The 23,175-nt window shown below is 30.8% G+C and overlaps 1 long non-coding RNA gene across 1 annotated transcript; it reads left to right on the top strand.

Moving 5' to 3' along the window:
• The first annotated feature begins 20,565 nt into the window (after positions 1-20,565).
• Positions 20,566-22,382, top strand: LOC105343494 (uncharacterized). Its single transcript, XR_010712623.1, has 3 exons — positions 20,566-20,597; positions 20,748-20,884; positions 21,948-22,382. It is a non-coding gene; the product is annotated as an uncharacterized lncRNA (long non-coding RNA).
• Positions 22,383-23,175: the final 793 nt, after the last annotated feature.

Genomic DNA, 23,175 nt, shown 5'->3' with positions numbered 1-23,175 from the left:
CCAGTTTATTTGAATAATTTAACATAGCTCAAATAGAGTGTTCCATATAAATACTCTACATTGTTACATATTTGACAAAACATACTCAGTTTTCATTGCAACGGTATCACAATGCTTCACCGATCGTCAACAACAAAAAAAACATTTTTTAAAACTTTCTTTATGTTTTATCTGCAACAAATCTAAACGGGTCCTTTTATTCTTTAAACATATTATTGAATAAAGAAGCGACAGAAGCATTTGTAAATTAAAATCTAACCAAACAATAACATTGAGTAAAGTAAAAAAAAAGTACAATCATACAAGATTATACTCATTTGGGTCTCAAAATGGTTGATTATGAAAATTTTATCACACTCAAAGCTTTTTTGATGAGAAGATTAATTAGAACTTTCACAAAAAAGGGGCAAAGCTTTTGGAATTAATTTTGAAAATCAGTATCTCTGAAATATGGAGAAATGGTCCAGATTATTTAAACCATCTATGTAAAAATTAAGAAAAATTCTTTTTGGAAAGATGTGTTCCTCAGCTGGTCAAAAACATCTGAGCAAACTCAACTTAGTAAACCCCAAATTATAAATAATAATATATGGCACAATCCCAAAATCACCATAGATAATAAATCATTATTTTTTGCGTATTTATGAATTCATGTCAGCTTAAAGTAAGTGTAACTTTCATATTATGTAAATTGTACCGATGCCTGAAAATGATCTGATGAAGAAAGTTCAAATGTAAACGTTGCAATGTGGGTCGATATGACGTCTTTAAATTGTTGTTCAACCCATATTTCCAATCCAAGTGTGTAAACATAATGAATGTATGTGTTCTCTTAAGATAGCCTGGACAAAATCATTTTGAATACACGCGTGTCCCAAGGCAGCTCGTGGGTTTTCTGGCGTCTCAATCGAAGCCTCGACGTAAAAGTTGACCGTCATAGCAAAATCATGCATTATCTAAAGTACATCTAATAACTAGTAACTTCAAAATATTTCTATAAACTTGAATTATATTAATTCGAATATCAAATTATCAAGTGATATAAACTCAAAAACATGACATAAAAGGTCATGCATATTTCGACACTAAATGATTGTCGATATACCCCTGTAGCTCTTCATTAAAACTTCAAAATTGTGTTTTTAATTGTATATATATATATATATATATATATATATATATATATATATATATATATATATATATATATATCCAAGAAAAACCTCAGTGGTCGGTGAAATATATATAAAACTTAAATAAATGAAAACACAAAGATCCAGTAAAACATAAGCGCTTTCATATATATATATATATATATATATATATATATATATATATATATATATATATATATATATAAATATGGGCATTTTATCATCTTATTTCATCGTCTTAACCACTGCTAAAATACTATTTTTCTAAATTACATAGTTACTCAACCTGTTCTCAAAAAACCTTCCCAACCTTTGTACAGTTTGCACGGAAACGGTTCTAAGATTACTTACATTCTATATCTGTTTACAATGATTTCCAATCAATTTTTCAAGACTCTTAACCATGACAACATCAATGTGTGAATCTACAATCTAATCAGATTCCATATACTTCCTAAACAACCACGCACCGAGACCCAAATCATTTTTCTCACTAAAACTTATACTAAAAGTATTAGGCTTGACACACTATTAGGCATATCATTGCACACATTTCGATATATCAACTGACTTTAATACATACATCACAATCTAGCAATGAAACTTAGAAATTACCTACTTTTAATTTCATTTTCAGAGTTTTTCAATACAGACTCATTTTGCTGGAAAACAAATATGACTTCACACCACGAAAGTTTAACCAGAAAGATACAATTTATGAGCTTTCATTCAAGAGGCCTCTCGTTGCTGAACGAACATTATGGCGGGAGCTTTATATGAATCCTAACGTTAACATTACCGCCTATGGAAAGGCATTAGTTGACTACACTCATAATAACACTACATAATTATGAAAATACAAGTAAAGGTTATACATACGTTACGTAGCTATGGCAATTGTTTTATCAATAAAACAAGACATGCATTATTGTTTTTTAAATTTGTAATATAAAAACGTTATTAACATGCCTGCTGAACATTTCGAGAAATTGCTTAATTATTCAAGCACATGTATATTCTAAAGTATATTTCTCCAATTTTGTACAGGTATTGTATTTTATATTGTATTAATTTTTCTATAATTGTAAAAACAAATATCCTTGTCTTATCCTGCTTAACAAGAAGAAAGTATATGAAGATAATGCCAAATTTTAATCATTTTTGAATGTGTTTTGTCATATAGTCTAGCAGTTTTATCTCTCCTGTCCAGTGCAATCCAACCCACAAACGCCATTCACTGTCTATACTCAATCCGTGAGGATTGTACAGTTCTAAATCTTTTATCGTTGTCAAGAAATGTCCATTTTGATCTATAATGTGTATACATGAATTATTGCTATCTGTTACAATGATTTGACCTAATGAATCTGTAACTAAACATTTAGGCTTGAATGGCTTCCATGTTGGCGTAACATAGTAACGGAATCGAACTCTTCCTGACATGTTTAGCACCATAACACTGTCTGCATTACGATCACAGACACATATATCTCCATTAATATTCTCCGTCAAACAAAGCACGTGAAATCCGTTCTTAAAGATTGGTTTTCCATGTTCATTTCTCTCAATATTCTGCGATATTTTCATTTCGTGATAACGAATGATTTTCTTCTTTCGACTATGAGATACAACAACTAAAATGTCGCCTGATCTTGTGTAACACAATCTATGAGGTTTCCAGCCCCTGGGTGTGGTTATCAGCGTCTCTACTTTTCCGTACCTGACAATGTTGACTTTTCTTCTATTACAGTCACTGTATATCAGTTCTCCTTGACCTGTCACTGCGATACCATTAGGCCAAAATCGACAGTTGGTGTCGACCGTTTCTTTAACATATCCATGTATGTCAATACGTGTAATCGTTTTGTTATTGCCGCTGATCCAAGCCTGATGTTCACCAAAACATGACATGTAATATAAAGATTTATAAACAGTTGGAACAACATCAACAGTTTCGCTTGTAAATAACATTTTTCTTGATTGATATGGATCATCGGCGGATAAAAAGGATGGATATGTTTGTCTCAATGAAGCCTCGAGTTCACCAAATTCAAAGCCAAGTTTTCTACCTTTTACTGTCGTTTTTATTAAAGATGGTATTTCGAAATCGACATCTGTAAGAGCATTTCTGAATTCATGTAGTTTTGATTTATAGTTGGTGACATCTAATGCTGACTTACTTTCCAGGATTTGTTTGTTTTGATGAACTGTTTGAATCATATCTTTAATAAGATCTTTAATTTTAGTCTGGTGGGTTATTGCAGTTCTTAAGTTGCTGTCTTTTAAAGAGTAAATAACTGAACCAAATTTATGAAAAATTGTGTCTACTTCTTTGTGCCAAAGTTTTTCCAACCTCGCCTTTTCCTTTTCAACTTTGGATAATTCTGCTGTTATTTTGCTTATTTGGTCATTCATATAAACATCTCTTTCGCTGTACGACGGAATGAGTGAATTCTCAATTTCTCTTGTCTCCATCTGGATTTCCTGTTTCTTCGTCTCAAAAAATTCAACTAATTCTACTGCAGAATGTCTTTTATGATAACCAATGCAACACATAATGCAGATTGGAGTTTGACACTTTTTGCAATGAACCTCACATCTTTGACTTGGATGAAACTTGCACAAAGGGAACACAATTTGTGTCTTCCGATTTCTGAAGGGTACGATGTCATGTGACACGTATGGTAGTTTTTCCACGTGTTTACTGATACAAACTACACAAAGATTAACTTGACAACCATTACAAAACTGTTGGGCAGACATATGACAATGATCACAAATTATGGCATTTTGTGCCCAGGATTTAGAAGTCGCCATGGTAAGTCAGTCATTTAAGCACATCCTGCAATGGATAAATATGATTTTAAACCAATCTGAGGCTAAATTACTGCAGCGCTCTTAAGAGGAGTGTACGGCCATCTTGTACGAGAGTTGTCCCAAAATAATGTAGACAGGACACATAATTTTTAATCGGTTCACTGCAATTTCATCAGACTTCTATGTTTTCTTCAATGACCCTTTGGCAAACAATACTGAAAAAATCAAATCTGTACTTTATTTATTTCTCGAGAAAATGAATAATTAGTAACAGCAGGTTTTTGTCAGGCGGCGCAATGTGTGACGTCGAAAATTTCAAGTTTTACGTTGTTGCTAAACCCTCCACATTGTTTACAATTACATTTATGTTTTATTTCCGAGAATGTCTTAGAAAAAATATTATCTTTGAAGATGGACCATGAGTGCATATTCAACATATATTTATAGTTTTGTTTTGTTTTTTAAATATTTCTAAGTACACACATTCTGTCAGCTCCAAACTTGCCCTGTATTACTTGTGGTCTAACGTTCGTCTTGCCGAAATGTGTCGTTCAGCATTTTGACGTCCATTGATATCGTTCGGGGTTTCTTTTTTCCACTTATTGTGATCATAGTTGATTAAATATTTTCAATGTTGTTTAACTACTTATTCACAAAACGCATATTTAATCGATTTTGTTTATTTCAATTAATTCCAAAGCCGCTTAGGATTTATTTTATGGTCTTTACAAAATTGTATCAGTTACTGCTGCGCCGCCTTAAACGCTGACGTCGTCATCTTATTACGAATTAACTTTTCGACTTGTCACAAAACGCACTTTAAAATACTTGAAAGTTTTGTTATAGCCGAAACATTTTCTTGGTAAATCATAGAATTATATCAAATATCAGTGTATGTTTTATTAGAATTTTTTCATTAGAAAAGTACTTTTTCTCGCAATTTTCTTTTCATTATGTTGATTTAAACTTTTTGTTTTTGACATTGCGCCGCATGTCGAATTTCTGATCTAACATGCTTTCATTTCACTAATTAAATCTCAAACAATATTTGATTTTAAAACATTATTTGAATGAAAATTTCTTGAACCCTTTGTGGCACAAATTTCATCTTCCTTTGTCTTCGATTAACTGAATAACGCCATTTGTCTACGCTATTTTGGGACAACCCTCGTACATTTGAGGATCAAAATGTTAACATCTCTTAAACTGGCTTGTTTCTGCCCGAAACTGGCCAAAATGTTTTGCAAACAGATATAAAAGCAATAAATATAAAGTCCTACATGTCATTTTGTTTGAAAAGTATGCATACAAGAACAGGACAATGTCTTTTAAATCAGTCAGAACAGATGTCGAACTGCACAGCTCCAGACTTATTTAAAAATCTGAAAAAAATGAAGTTGGTTCATTGGTGTTCTCTCTACAACCATTTATTGAAATAAAAAAAAAGTTTGATTTTTTGCTAATATAAGTTATTACTTTGCCTCAAAATATGGTACCCAATTTTTAAAAGTCGGTATGGGATCTATTTTTAGAACAAGAAAAAAATCCAGTTATACATAGAACTCATTTGTCTATGGAGACATATTGACGTTATATTTATTTTCATAGATAAGAATGAATGCCAATTTAAAACAATTTTGAATTTTTTTGAATTTTTGAATTTGATATACATCTCAAATCTAAACATTTATCAACAAAAATTCTAAAATAATTTTTGTATCATTACTCAAGTCAACTGAAATGCCTTTTTTAGGTGATAAAAGATCAATTATCAATGCTTTATTTCTATAGAGAGAACTATATATGATATGAGTTAAATTTGGCCCCCACAAATCGCCATTTTTTAAAGTGTTCCGGGTACAATAAAATGTTATGTTATATTTTAGAAGAGTTGATGTGAAATATATTTGTCTCCTATTTATTTGATTTATTTGCACTCACTGGCAGTATATGACGTCAGAAGTGACGCTATTTCTATAATTCAATCAAAATTAGTCAAAAATTTATCTTTTTTATATTCGTATGAATGGGAATATAGAGCGCATGCTTGAACAAGGACATTTTTTGGTCACTTATTAGCCTTGGCTATATACATATCTAAATAAAATATTTTGTATGTTCAAGAATGCGCTCTATGTTTTCTAAAAGAAAAACTGATTGAAAACAAGCTGTTTTATGCTAAAAATGCAAAAATGGTGGGAAAAGGTTGTCTTTACGATGTCATATTTCTAACTTGTGGGCAGTTGAATCAAAATGAACATTATGTAAAAACATCACATATATATCTGTACAAAGAAAACAAAGAATTACAGTAAAATGATGATGTTCATTTTAGGGGGCCAATTTAGGCCCATATCATATATAGTCCTTTCATTTAAAGTTTTGAAGTAAACCACAGATTCAAATTTTCTCGGATTTGATTGACAACTGCTTTTCATTTACATTTCAACCGGAAATGCCTATTGCTATAGACGCACTCGCAAAAAGTGACGGACAGCTTGTCTTACCTCCAAACTGAACAACTCAAAATAATACTTATAATTGTTTTATTACTTTGTTACCACTTTGCTAATCATATACAAATAGAAAGAACTCGCACTTGTTTATAGTCTAGTGTCCGTCCTGCTGCTTTACTCTCGGGATCAAGTTCCTTACTAATAAATGCATGGGGTCTCGTTGGATGAAATAATTACAGTCAGAGAGACCTCATAAAATATTAAGGTTCATATACAGTACACTCGTTGAAAATATTACAAATTATCATTAAAAGTTACGAAGGTTTTACTCCCAGTGATGTCATATATATGGCACATTTTAGAGAGTCGAAAGCCACCTTTTCACTGTCTCCAAAACACATGAAGGTAAAACATCCCAACGATGACAAACTACGCCATGCAGCCTCGGATTTTGGTGCATAATCTCAACTTTTTGGCTTTTGTATCTAGGGTCTTGAAATACACCTCTGTGGACAGTATAATCCAAAAAAAAATATTTCTCTTTTCTAAGGGAACTATTTCATCTGCTTGAGGGTTCACGTTCCGAGTTCCACCACTTCTGACGGTTTCTTTCATTGGTTATACTGGGTCTGCACCAGCAATGGGGACATTCCTCAACATCGTTGTTCTGGGGAATGTGAAACGTCTTTTCAAAATTTTCCAGCATATCACCATTCTCATCTGTCTTAACAGCATTGTCAGAATACCTTCATCTGTTGCTTCTTCTCAATCCTGATATTAAAGTTAAAAAAAACTGTATAATTTGTTCTCTTTGCTCTGAATTTACCCTCAGTGAAAATAAACTTTTTTTTCCGCCAGTATTTTGTTACTGAGTATTTTGGAGGGAATTCTATTAGGGCAGAGGTAAAACAAAAGGAACTTTAAGTAATGGTACATTCTAAAATACTTTACATCAATTATTCATAGATATCTTGTAAAAATGTTTGAGTGTTTTTGGGCAAATGCTTTTTCTAAACAAAGAGAGTACAGAAGTAAGTTTACAGCCAATTATTTCATAATAAATAGCTCATTATTCTGAAACACCTCTGTGGAACAACAAAAGTTGATTTGGACGCTGATTTATTGACATTTGGCGGGAGGGGTTCCCCACAGAGCCAGAACTCATATGCATTAGACTCTTCCAACGGAGCTCTCATGGGGGTTAATCATCCTTATTTTTACCATATTTTTAAAAAGTTTTACACATATCATGAATTGAGACTTTTTGTCTTTAATCAAAACAACATTTAATGAATAATTTCACAAGCATATCCAGAGTATTACAATTAGATTTACCATTAATTGTGGAAAATACAAGTTTAACAGCAAGACTTTTCGAATTCTAATAATAGTCAAAGACCACTGAAATATGATACTGGGGGCATATGTGTATATACAAAATATATTTTTATTTATTGCCATCCATAACAAAAAGTACACATTGTTATTAATCTGAGTCTTTTATTTTGACCAAGGAAAAAGCAAACGTCAACGCCACCTACTTTTAAGTTTGAAATTCAAACAAGTGCTAAAACGAAGTAGGAAATGTTGTACAATCTCTAAAGTGTGAGAGAAGGTCTTGTAAGAAAATATGGAAGACATGTCAACAATACAGATATAATGGTTGCTTTGTTGAATTCTTGAAAGTTAGCTGCTGAAGATAAAGAACAAAGTCCTAAAACATCAGGAACCTGTATCAATGTTAAAAAGACAGGTATGCCAAGACTTTTTTGTGACATCACTATCTCCTATCGAGAAGCTTATGGAAGGTATTGTCATGGAAAATTAGAAGTTAGAAAAGTGACAAAACGAGGAGATGCTGTCTCTTTGAAGTTATGCTGTACAAAACCAGGACATGCTCCAAATAAGTACATTTGGGTACATCTCCCAATCTGCCAAATGGAAAATATTTAATAAACCAAAGAATAAACCATGCTTTCCTGTGTAGTGGCATGCTTACTTCCCATTACTCCCGATTTTGCAGTTCTGAATGACTTGGAGTGCTGTCGAAAGAAAACAGAACGTCTTTCAAAACATTTGTTCAACAGGAGTATGAGGATTCCAAAAGTATTGCATTGTTGGAGGAAATCGGTATGTACGAAGATTTAGATGGAATTGATATCATCACGCATGTTCGGCATGGGTGGCGGAAAAATACCAAGGACACCAGTATAATAGCAGTTGAAACTAGAACTCACAAGATTTTAAATTGCGTGCACATTGCAACTGCCGATGATCCTGTGACACAGCGACATGAAATGAAAAATTACCGTCAGAAGCAGAACAAGTCACAGTTCAAATTCACACCCATGACCGCAACATGTCCATCAATAAAATAGTAAAGGAAACAGCGAATACAACAAACTAAAATTATATTTGACATGAGATTAAAAGTGTAAAAAAGACAATGTCATTAGTTTTTAGCGGGTCTAGATACAAAGAGGGGAAAACCTGGACCGAGGAGTTGCATGACAAACCTAAACTTGTAGCAACTCATTTTTTGGGCGATAAAGAATTGCTATGGAGATTCCAGCACTTTAAGATCAATGTTAGAAAACTGCGTGGAACTCTACAAAGGCAATCACAAGCAGTGTCATTCAGAATCAAGGTGTAAAAAGGACCCTAACTATGAATCATTGAATATTGTCATACAGAACCCAGTGGCTGAAAAATTGATTAATATCATTACCAATTCACTAATTTATAAATACCCTGAAGATTTTAAATTAGGACATGACACTTACTACGTGGAAAGTTGTAACAACACTTTAAATATATATGAAGACAAAAGGATTGTTTTCGTAGTGACCAGTATAAAGTGCAGGCATTTCAGGTACATATCACTAGAATGAAAATGTTGGGAGGGATTTTACTTCAGTTTTTTACAAAAGTGACCCTAATGCCCCATGAAGAAAAGTGGGTAAAAAGAACTATATACAAGAAACAAACATATCAGTTCAAAATAACATTTGGAAAAGATACATTCAATTTGTGTTTTCAAAACGAAGAAAATAATAAAAAATAATCATGCTCCTTGTTTGCTTTTAAATCTCTTAAATCAGCACGTGCTTGTGGAATGTAGCTATCTCTAAATTACTTCTCTCTGTAGTGTTATCAGTTTGGAGGTGTAACCTGCTTTCCTATATGTTTTTACTAGGTCAACCCCGCTCTTTAAAGATATAATTTAGTTCTTTAAGTATGAATTAAAGTAAATTCTTTTTAGAAATGGGATAGAGGTCCAAAAAAGAGATTGTCTTAAATAAAAAAGTATACATCATATTTCAATAAAAATATACTTGCAATGTATCTCAATAGACACAAATATTGTTAAGGCCTATTTTTAGAATAGAGTACCTTACTTGAGACAAAGTTACAACTTAAATTAGCAAAATTCAAACTTTTTCTCAACAAATGGTTGTAGAGAGGAAACCAATGAAACTACTTCATATTTTTGAGATTTTTAAATGTTCCAAATAAGTCTTTAGCTGCGCAGTTCGACAGCTGTTATGACTGATTTAAAAGGCATTGACCTAACCTGATCTCTAAACATACTTTGCAAAGAAAATTGCATGTGGGACTTGATATCTATTGCTCTTATATCTTTTGGCAATATTTTCTGCACGTTTTGAGCAGACACAAGCCTGTTCAAGAAATGTTAACATTCATATCCTCAAATGTACAAGATGGCCGCACATTTCACCTTCAAAACACACTTAAGAGGGTTGTTTTCCTAAACAACATGTATTAGAATACTTTTGTAAAATGTTTTGCATTATTACGAGTATAACAATATTTTATTAAAAGAAAATAAATAGATTAAGTTCTATCAATACAAACAACGACCTTAGGAAAGAAACTAAGTATAATTACCTCAGTGCTGCCGGACTATCAACTTTCGGTTTGATGTTTGTATAGGATCCTAAAGTCTCGGTAATGGGACGTTTCGCTCCTATGGACGTTTCCTCCTAAACCATTTGCTCCGTTAGACGTTTTGCACTAAGAAGTGTCGTGGTTATATTATTTATTTATTTAAAAGTATATTTTTATAGATGTTTTAAGATATATTATTTCAAAAAAAGTTTTCAGTAGACAATAACACAATATTCCTTTTCTCTGAAATTTAATCCAAAGCGCTTTTGCCTGTTCGACCCTTCGGTGGATTTTATATAAAATAATTGTAACAGAAATAACAAACAATGACGTCGTTATTATGACGTCATAAAATAGACAATGACACGAACAGTGTACACAATATCTGGAAAATGCGGCAAATGATTTATACAAACTAGTGTAAATTTAATGAAATATGTACAAATGATAATTGTTTTAAAATTAGAGGTTATAAAAATGAAAGCTAAATAAATTCAATGCAGAATAAATATTGCAACTATCGATTAAGTTTAGGTTTAAATTAATTTATGAAATATAGTTCTTTTGCAAGTTGCAGCTGATTACTTTCTACGCGAGCTTTGTAAAATGGAAATATCTCAAACCGGCCTCTTCCGCACACATCAAAATATTCACTACACGGAGTGTTACGAACAGAAGGATCCCTTATCTGCTACTTATGTACTCTCACACGGTCGGCTAATTTGGTGTATATATATATATATATATATATATATATATATATATATATATATATATATATATATATATATATATATATATATATACTAGTATGCTGAGTATTATTCGTTTAATTGTGTTTTACTCATTTCAGTTTTGTGGCTGAATCGTCTGTTAGGCATTTTGGTGATATTATATTTATATTCCAAAAAGAGAACCAAACCGTATACTATTTTAGATATTTATCAGTTGTTTAATTAAGGAAAACATCATAATCACAAATGTGATGCAAATATGACTAGAAGAAAAATTAATATACACGTTACAAATTTACTTGTTAGTTTATTTTGGACACGTCATTTTGAGCGTTATTCTATGGAATATACTAAAGTGTCATCTAATATAACCCTAAACGCTGCTGCTCTTAGAAAAAAAAGTGTTCCTTATATATAGAGCAGGGTCGATCGTGGATTGAATTATAAATGTACAGGTTAAATCTACGATGATATTCATTTTATAAAACTGTATATCCTACTTTTTAAACAAGTTTCACTTTTTTAATTAGGTATTGTTTTATGGCTTTGCGAGTTTAAATTAACAGAAATTAATAAAGGAATTACATGTAATATATATTTATATTTTACTGATGTGTTATAATTGATTTAAAAACAAACTATCTTTGCATATTTATTTCTTATCTAAATGTATTCACAGAACCATGCGCCTCTCTATTTGTTTCTCCCTCATTCTCTTTTTATCTCTGTCTATCACTCTCTTTCTCTCTTTTTCCATCTCCCTCTTGATCTTGTAATTTGTATTAGTGAGGGTATATCAAAGTTAGGTTTTCACCGTCTGCTGTTTGTTATTGATTGTTTCATGACACATATTTTATATGTCACTTCGAACGGAAACAGATACCTCACCTACGTATGAAAGTGTGATTTACGACGTCATAAAACATGGGATGTGGATTTTGTTTTTTATTAATTGATATGTCATTTTTTTTTATATTAAAAGCAATTCAAGAAAAACAGATAAATGATTGCCCTAGAATGTATGACAGATCAAATTTACATAGAACAACTTGTAAGGAAAGTGTAAATCTTGTCAAGTTAACCGATCTTAAAATGAATTCATTACAATACAACTATCGTGGCATATCAATTTTATCCGAATTTGGCGGTATTACTGTGTATTGTAAATGTTAGCATATGTAATGGAAAACGGTACTGTGACCTGTTGACAGATAGTGAGACCCAAAGTGTGCCAACAAAGGAATACAACAATACAAAGTAAACAATTTTGAAAGCAAAATATTTAACACAAGAGTTCGTACAAATTGTGGATATTACACTAGAAGCATTTTTCGAACCATACCAATCTGATTCAAAAGTTTGCAAAAAAAACGGTACAAAGAGATTACAAAATTCATTTGGAAACTTAATTTATTCTTAGCAGTGTGATCCTCTTGTTCAAATACGCAGCACAGTTAAGGCTGTCAATAAACTCCGTTCAGACAAAAAGTACGGGAAATGTGCATTATGACATCACAGTATATTACAAACCTCGAAAGTACTTATTAATCTATTTATTAGTAAAATTAACTTATACTAATCTTTTAATTAAAAACAACAAATGCTATTACTTACAATTTTGATGTCCATTATATCGTACACACTGAAAAATAAGCGAGATGTCGTTCTCGCTGTACTACAAAATATTACGTCATATGCTTCAAAATGACGCATTAAGTTAAATCATTGAAGGCTATCATGCAGTTTTTTAGCGAAGAAAAATAAATGTCATACATTAACGGAAAAGTATAAATGAATATTTTGTTTAAAATTATTATTAGTAGAATGCTACCTATATAGTCTTATTTTCATTTTGTTAAAAGTATGCATCGTATAAAGAAGCCACCTCGGTTTTGTATAAAATATCGTATATCTAAAATCTGAGTACCAAAATAAATCACTTAATTGCAAGGGCATACACTTACCTGATCCCGACAAACTTTTACATGTGAATTTGAAATATGCTATGTAACTTAAAAACTTCTACGATCCTTGTAAAATCTTACAAATTAATTATTTTTTAATGAAATTAACCCCGTGACCTTCAAAACTATTCAACATATGCATTATAAATTACGGTTTCTACTAACAAATATTCTTATCTTAAAAAGTTCGCACCGTTTTTCAAAATCTACGATATAACATCAAGTTATTTTATAATTCAGTTGTGAATTTTGGCATGATTATGCCCTTGCAATATTGAATTTTTTAAATGACCTCAAAACCACAAATACATCTGCTTATACCATGCGACTGCCATATCACGTGACTACTATGAACATAAAATATTGTACTGTTATATATATATTTTAGAAATATATTGCATTTGAGTGACTGTTATTGATTTTAAAAAGGACATGCCAGTTTAACTAAAGTATACGTGTTTTCATCACAAAAATTTGCCCGTATTTTTATTGACCGCCTTAACTGTACTGCGTATTCCAAAAACCAAAATATACATAATCATTGTGAATATGGTAAAATTCTTAGTTAAAATAGTTTTTTTTTATGTTTTGTTTACTTTACAGATCGGAAAAACAGAAATAAATTGTATTAAAGTACAAAACAAATAAAAAGTAACTTTTGGTAATCATTTATTATGTGATGATTTTATAATCAATTTAATATACAATTAATTTTGTTTTTCCTTTTTAATGTCTGAAATTAACATGTTATTTTACTACGAGTATGTGTGTACATGCAATGCTATAAATATTTTACTGAGTACCATATTTTTTGTTTAAAATAAAAGCATGGAACTGAATCATGAATTATAAAGGATCAAAATAAGAAACGAATTATTAAAAGATTAGCGGAGGACAACTGTCCTTTTGATAGCAATAGTAGTTGCAAATAAAAATTGAATAAAATAAAAATCTGAGCTGATTTTATTTGAATAGTTGCCAGCAAAGAACAAGATAGGATAAGGGCCATTTATGGCCCCCTCAGCAAATATGTTCATTTTACTACCATGCATAGTATTGACCTCAGTTATCAACATGGTAGGATTTTTTTCTTGGTAACCCTTCAGTATAGTTGCCTTGCAACGAAACAAACGGGACCATGGTTACGGTCTAAATTAAGAAAAAAACCTCTTCATTCAATTGGGAAATCTTAAGTTACTGTTATTTGATTAGCATAAGTTTATTTAATTTCAGTACCGACATGAATTAATGCATTAAATACATAAAATTATTTACTCAGCATTTCAATGACAACCATGGATTTCCTTATTAACCAACTAAATAACTTCTATTTCAAGCCCGATTGCATTATGAGAAGTATACAAGTTAATAAAAAACTTTTAAAACCTTTTAAATAAATAATGTAACATATTTTTTTACATTAAGTTTCATGACATTGTGTTTCCTGTTACCGAAAAAAAAAAATTCCATAGCAACCATATGAATATACTATTAGATAGATCTGCAAATGTGTAAGGTTGTTTGTGCTTAACATAGTATTGACCTTAGTTCTCGACATCTTAGAGGATTTTCTTGGTAACCATTTGATTTACATATACATGTAGAATCATGCAATTCAAAAGATATGAGTGAGGGTTCTGTTATTAAATAGATAAAGGAAATACCTTGTCCTTTTACTTATATGGTAGTTACAATAAATTACGTATTTGTCATCCTTCTTTTTAAAACTTTTAAAACTATCAATAACATTAACACATCAAAAGAAAAACGTAATTTAAATTCAGAATTTCATTTATTCAATAACTATTTTCGTTAACCAATTTAATAATATTTCTAGCCCAAATACAAACAGCATGCACAAGTATAAAATGTACATAGTATTTAACATTGCAGTTATTTTTCCCTTATATTTTCTACAAATTGAAATGTGCATGTTTCCTAGCTATACACATTCCAGAATATATGTGTTCACAGAGAGAAAAAGGAGATAATGTACAAAATAGTATCATCTATTATATTTCAAATCCAATGATTGGTACCTGTACAAGTAACAAAGAATGGTACATACATGTATCTCCCTAAAGTATTAACAAACATGAATGAAACACATGTAAAAATTAGTATCGTCCATTATACTTCAAATATAATGACTTAAGCAAGCACACATGACATAAATTATTGTATTTATATTAAAGTAATGGTTTCAAGAAATCATATTATAGTCAACAACATTGTGATTGTACATGTACACATGTTGTATACACATCAAAGAATTCTTCACAACAGGGTACATGTAAATTAAATAATCAACATAATTTATCGTACTATCAATGTCTGATACATTCATGTACATTAGCAAATACATATAACAATTACATGAACATATGTGCACTGTAATAATGTTTCATTATCTGAAAGAAAAAAATCAACTTTTAACAACACACGTTTAAAAATATATGCTATATACATACTGTAAACTAACATTTATTCGCAACGACTTTATTTCGCAAGCCTAATCCACGTACGTTTTGTTATTACAATCATACGCCAAAGACTGGTTCATGGTGAGATATATTCGAGATGACAAGGCCCTTGCAAAAATTTATCGCATACAAATAAAAGTTGGTTTACAGTATATGCCTGCTCACAAAAATTCTGTTATATGCAATATTCTTTCATGGCCATTTACTTTGCATTTTCATCTGAATTGAGTCCAATTTTCATGAAGCAGATATACACAAGCTAGCACATACAATGAAGATTCATGATCTGAAAAAACAAATCAACAATACAAAACACATTTCTTAAACATATGCCATGAAATGCATTCATAAGCAATATTTCTAAGGTTTCACTATTCTGATTTTATTTAATTGATTAAATTGTCTTATAATTCTTCTTATATATTTTGATTAAGACACTATTCTTCTCAAGGTCACTGACTCGATTACTACATCTGTTTACAAGCTCAATACCTTACTCCTGTGCTATGATGATGTTCAACCATAATGTTTGATACAATTTAACAAAGCATTTTTAAAAATCAAAATGAGGTACCTTGCAATTTTTTTTATTCATATATGTTTGAAAAATATGAATGTTTTAATTTATTTTCATAAATAATTTTTAATAAAGAATAAATTGTATAATTAATTCATTTGATATTAATATTATGCATTTATTGAAATAAACATATTTCCACTTTTTCAGAAATACAACAAAAATATTCTACAAAATAATTTTAAAAGCATATATTCTTCTTTGAACAACAACATCTGGTTTTAGATTTGATACTTAAACGATCCATATGGTTATGTGTCAGTGTAATATTCCACCTTAATGCAAATACAATCACTATCTGCGTTTCATTACTTTCAGTACTTTAATTTTGTACTGGCAACAAAGTTGGGGGCTCTCTATATTCTAAAAATAGATTTCGAGGGGTTTAAAGATGAATTTGGTTTTCAGCAATACAATCGTGATTTAGCATTTTAAAATGTGAAAAGGATTAACAAAAACCAACCAGTACTTACATTACTTTGAGCTACTAAGTACTATAGCTACATGGCTTATGTGCACAGTTTCATTGTATAGGCTACTATAGCTCTATAGTGACATCAGGCAACAATCGTCGTCTGTAAAAAACGAATGTTTTTGTTTACACCACTTTTTTCATAAATTACAAATAATAAAACACATTCTATTTTAATTCATATGAACATTTTTCATAATATTTGTTCTAAATTAGTAAATTTTAACCTTTTATAAGGATATGGTATGTAGTCATTTCAAGCAGTCGGCAGCTGTGCTTGCAGGAACGCTACGTAAGCCACGTCAATCTTGGTACTTATTGTGTTGTTCACATTAAAATTCATACTTTAAAGGATAAAAACTAAATTAAATCATAATGAAAAGTAACATTGCTGATAAGTTTGTGAAAATACACATATGTAACTACATAAAATAATGTGCACTTACCAAACTTCTGCAAGTTCAGCTTCACCGTCACAATGTTTGTTTCCGGAAAAAATAACGCCGATCGATTCAGACTGATTATCATAATTTTTCACACGATTTTTTCTCCGAATTTTCGATATTTGAACACGAGCGACTAAGAATACCACGAAAAGTTATGGTATTCTTAGTCGCTCATATTTTTTAGAACACAGAAAGTTGAAAATAGTGGTTTTTTTGGTGTTTTTCAGAAATAGGCATGCACTCCATCCATTTACTTTTATTTTACCAAAACTTGTGAAGAAATCAAACAGTTTCTATAGTTAGTGCTTGTTATCAACTTTATAAAAAATATGATATTTGTTAATGTACGTGCAGTTTAGTTTATAAAAACATTGGGGGCATTTCTACTATATATATCCTATCGAGTTCTTTGTAAAACGTCTACAACAAATTATAGCATTGCGTGGTGTCTTTGTAATTCAATAGTAAAAGTGTTTGAGCTTTTGTATAAATATCAACCCGACTAGCAATATCAATGGGTTTTTTTTTCAGGCAAGATGACAATTTGATAAGGTAATTTCTCTTTCCCTTTCTCTTTCCCTCTTTCTTTTCACTTTTTCTCTCGCTTTCTCATACGAAGACGATTACTAAACGGTTTTGTCGTTTTATTTTCAGAACTTTCTATTTGTTGTTAAACTTCGTCCTTTTTGTAGCGGGAAATGCGCCTGAAACTCCACAACAAGTGGTGACTAGATACAACAATTACAAACTTAAGCAATATGCAATAGAATGGGTTTTGAATATTTGCGCTCTAAAGGTTCGGAAAAACATTGTTTCGATTTTAAATTTTGATTTTAAAATTTAACTTAATCTAATTTAAGTTAAAGTAGGAGAAAGCCACCCATGCAGCATACTTGTATGTGCGCTATAGAACTAACTTTTGTTAACTATAAAGAAAACGTTTAAGGATTGTGTTATTGATATGGAGATTAATGATATTCATTTTTAATCGTTTATATGTATGTTTGCTTAAAATTATCTTAATATTCTTATTTTATTCTTTTCTATATGATATTTTATTCATAATCCTAAAATTGATACAATTGCTTTTCAATCTTCACTTTTCAAGACTTTGGAAAACATGAAGAACCAGGAGACTGTGATCTTTGATAAGGTATCGTCAAACGAGGGAAACACTTATGACAAAACTTCAGGAATATTTTTACCACCGTCGGACGGAATCTATTCCTTTACGTTTACAATGTAGACAAATCCAGGGAAATAGTTCGTCACTGAAATTGTGCTGAATGGCCAAAAAATTGCATATAATCATACCGATGGGAGACAAAATCAAAATGAGGAAAGGCGATAAAGTGTGGATCAGAACCAATTCAAGCCATGGCCAGTATGCCTTTGGTGGACATTGGTGTTACTTTAATGAAGCAAACTTGTAGCATGCCTAGAACCGTACCAAAATAAAGCATTTTAAGTTCAAATACATTGAATTCAATATGTTTTGAAAGCACGATGGAGATGAAATTCAAAGAAATGTGTGTGCCTAAAACACAATCACAAAAATGTTTTTTATGCAATGAAATTTGGTTGTCAATTCAGTGTTTCAAATTCTTTTAGATTAGCTAACTCAAACGAAAATGTACGTTTGCTTTTTAAACTATATCAAAACTTAATTTTTTTCAAGGAAAGTAATATTTGGGTTTTTTTTTCAGGCTAAATATACGTTTAGTTGAAAACTGCAGATTATATAATCTAAATAAAGGCTCTTAAGGTATTGAATATAATTTCAAAATAGTTGTACCTACTGGCCTGGACTGTGAAAGCTCCAGTTTGAGCTACTCATATCACTTGAAGTCACAAGCTTTTTCAGTGTCGTGATTGGAATGTTGGTATTTGGCTAAAGTATTCAGAGAAAACCGAAAAAAAAACACCAATTAAGTATAAGGTCCCCCGAAAGGTGTAATATTGACGTTTTAAGTATTGTCTGGTCAGGACAAAACGTTATTATTATTCAATATTCATTTGGGTCAGAGATAATGATTTAGAATTATCAGAATTTCCAGTCCGTTTTAGGTTACTATACGCAGCTCTGTACTATCTCTGGCGAGTTGCATTCATTTTCTGTTGCTTATAGGTTTTTTTTATTTACAAGCAATTTATTTTCATCATTGATTTTCTGTTTCTTTGTCCAAATATTTGAGGATCACAGCTTAGAAATCACAGCAATTTAATTTGTTTTCTATTATTACAATCAATTAAAAAAAAAAAATGAGAATGTAATAAACATTACTTAGTCTCAGCGTCAATTGACGTATAAAATAAATACAACATATTTATCTACATGGTTACCTTGAGTGTGAATTCATAGTCAAAACATTACAAATCACTTCACTCACTCACTGTCAAACTGAAAATGTAAATATTTTTTTTGATTTTTTTTATGTTCTTCAAAATTGTTAATGATTGAAAATTAAAGTTGAAAAAGAAATATTGATGTTTAAAAAAATGATGATGGGATGATTTGCGCAAGTAATTATAAATTAACTTAGAATTAGTGTTTATCTTAGACTACTACCCAAATATCGTCCATAGTACATGTATATAGATTAAAACTTTATTTAAATAGTACTACATCTTTATTCTAGGTTACTGTTTATTGATACGTGTGCTTTACCCATCGCATCTAACATATTTAGTTGAATCTCTACGTCAAAAAAACAATATAAACTTCATTTAAGTACAACGCACATTGGCAATCTGTTGGGATGTTTAAAAGGAAAAAAAATCAATAGTTAAACAACTGTGATATTATAACGGACAACGGGAAATAATTAAGACTTTTATAAATGTCAGCTTTACAGAGAATTTTGTTCCATTAAAACAATAAGTAGATATTTAAACACCTCTAGTCTAACTTTGATCAAACAATATGTACATGAATATTTCGATCTCTGAATACATTGTGTGTAACATGTAAGGTATGAAAAATGTTATTGATCAATGGAAAACTAGTCATCAGTAGTTCTCGTGCCGACATTTTTGAGAATCGCTCTTTGCGACATATACTGAAAAGTTCTAAATAAAAGTAGAAATGTCCTTCAAAATTTTGCTTTGCTTTCATTCATTTAAGTGATTCTGAACTTCAATGCTAAGCACATGCCCATGAAATCAAAGCCTAAGAGATTCTAGATATAATAATAGGTATATAGAGACTCACATTTGTCAAAAAAGATAAAAACGTGACTTGCCTCCTGTAAGTTTTAACTTTTACAAAATGCTAAATTTCCGTAGCTAGTCAGTAATGTAGCAGACATATTCGCTGATTTTTTTTGTCGGTATTCCACATATTTGTAACTCTGATATAATCTTGATTTCCGTTTTCAGCTTTATATTTCATAAGAATTGATACATGTGCAATTACTTGCTATAACTAATTACGCCTTTAAAAATATTAACAAATGATTGAATGGCGTGAGTAATGTGTAATTTGATGCCCTAGCCATGAGCGTAGATTTCATATATAAATATGATTAAAATGATTTCAAACCACGGAAACGAACGGAATTTTAAAAAGGGAAAAACTATGAAAAGGTAGTCTCTCTTTCTCTCTCTCTCCCCTCTTTCTTTCTTTCTTTCTTTCTTTCTTTCTTTCTTTCTTTCTTTCTTTCTCTTTCTCTCTCCCTCTCTCTCCCTTATAAGAAATTGTGATTTACTGATCTATATGTAAGTAGCATTTTTCAGCCTCATATGTCTTTTGTTGAGCATCGCTATTCTTGTGGCAGAAACTGCACATGAAACGCCACAACAAGTTCTGTCTAGATACAATAATTACAAGACCATATGTAAAGGACTGGGGTTTGAAAATATGCACTGCAAAGGTAGGAACACATCTTTAATATGCATTTTAAAATGTAGGTACGACTGCGCTTTTTTCAAATTGTGTTGTGCGCGGGGGTGTTAAGGAAGCATATGGAATCTGAGTTGCATGTAATTCCGTGAAATCACAAATCTTAGTTATGATATACATATTCAAATATATAAGCAACGAAACGTAGATCAAAAACAAATAAAAAATACTGAAGACAATTTTTTTTCCAGAAATTAGTTTGTGTTACGTAGATTTACACATTGATGACGACATGACTAAAAGTTGACTGTCGTGTGAATTTGATCGGAAAGCATTGTAAACATATTCAAAATATAACTAATCTAAGAACTCTAATAAAGTATTGTGGTGTAATTTATTGAGATTGGAACATGAGAATACAGGGGGAGATGTTAGTTTTATCAATCATTCGCTAAAAGGTATGTAAATTTTCTTTTATTTCTCGGCCAGGCTTTCCTCTGTCGTTGTTTATGATGTAAAAATCCGACTAGAACAACACTACCCCGTATATATTGAACTTTGAATTTTATACGTATTGTTAGTCTGATCAATGCTTAAATTGAAAAGTGCTACTAGAATAGCATGTTGTGTGTTATTTTGATGCAATTTGCCGTTTTCCGTGCAAACTATATAAAAGTTAGGACGGTTTTACTAGAACCGGATAAATAACTTTTTAATAAGGACAAACATACGATTCTAGCAGCAGTTTTGATTTAAACTGAGATGTTTCGCTTTCACTTGGTATGCTTATTTTATTTTGGAAACCGCGGGGGAGTGTTGTTCTATCTCATTTTATGTTAAGGAATATACGTAAGCTATTAATAGTTGTCACTTGATAATGTACCAATGCGGCAGTAATGTACTACCCGATTTTATTGCACTGACATCTATTTTAAAGGATAATACTAAGGTTTTAATCTTATTCAAAATCATTATTTAATTTCACGATTTTGAATATGACAGTCAAAATAAGACGCTAAATTGCCTATATGCTTCCTTAACACCCCCGCGTGAATACAATTTTTAAATTCAATATTTTTTTCCATTTATTACAGTCAAAACAGACATCATTGTTTTTCAATCTTCACTCACCAAAACCATTGAAAAAATGAAACAAAACGAGATTGTGATCTTTGATAAGGTTTCATTAAACGAAGGAAATGCCTACAATGTCACTTCTGGAATATTTACAGCACCGGTTGATGGAATGTATTCTTTTTCTTGGACGATATTGACAAAAGGGGGTAAATATTTCATCACTGACATAATGCTCAATGGTCGACCAATTGCATTTAATTATACCGATGGAAGAGGACAGGTTGGATACTCTATGTCATCTTCACATTTTAACCTTAAAATGAAGAAAGATGATAAAGTGTGGTTAAAAGCTGATGGCATTCATGGGCAGTATGTTCATGGTGGAAAGTGGTGTACTTTTTCTGGACTAAAACTGTAATAGAATTGTTACTATACTGAAATATTTAAAGCTACTCATATCTATTTTTTTTTAAAACAGCAACCTTTAAATGAAAAAGATTACGTGTGTTGACTTAGTCATCAATTAAAGATATATTTAACTTTCAGATTAATACCTTTCAAAAGTTATTGTAACAATTTTAGATTAATGTTTATTTCGCCATGTTTCATATTTTTAATGCTTGCGTCAAGTAGAAATGCATATTAAACGCCTAGTGCGCTCCTTTCCTTTGAGACTAAATTGTTAAGGTTTTCAATGACATAGATATTTCACAATTCTTTGGGATCCTGTTTAATTTGTTTCCCTCTTAAATTGAATGAAAAAAAACGTATTTCATTATTGTAAACATCTAAAATTAGTTTAATTCAATTGATAAAAAAAGCAATAGTTGTTTCAAATTTATGTATTAAAACCAGCGCAAGCATGATGGAATAAATTTAAAAAAAAAACGTGTCTTAATTGATGGTATTCACCTTAGCTCTGATAGATTTGTAGACTGTATTCTCCGTAAAAAAAATGAAAAAAATAGTTATTTAACTTATACTTTTGAGTCTTATTGAAGGAATCTTACTTTTGATTCATTTGGGTTGGTTGTCAAAAAAGAGTTTTTACATGTACATTTAACAAAGTATTTCTGTTAACCAAAAAAAGAATTAACTTAAAATCAAAATAAAGTTTTCGTTTTAAAAAGGAATACACTGTTTGATGTCTACTATTAACATTTCTTTTTCAAATATGCATAAAATAGACTGCTGGCTATTAAAAACGTCGATGTGTATTCAGGTACTCCAGTACTCGTTCGGTTT

The sequence above is a fragment of the Magallana gigas genome, chromosome 4 (assembly GCF_963853765.1).
Source record: "Magallana gigas chromosome 4, xbMagGiga1.1, whole genome shotgun sequence".
Classification (NCBI taxonomy): Eukaryota; Metazoa; Mollusca; class Bivalvia; order Ostreida; family Ostreidae; genus Magallana; species Magallana gigas.
Note: the sequence above shows the minus strand (reverse complement) of the source record. Positions and strands in the feature narration are given on the sequence as shown.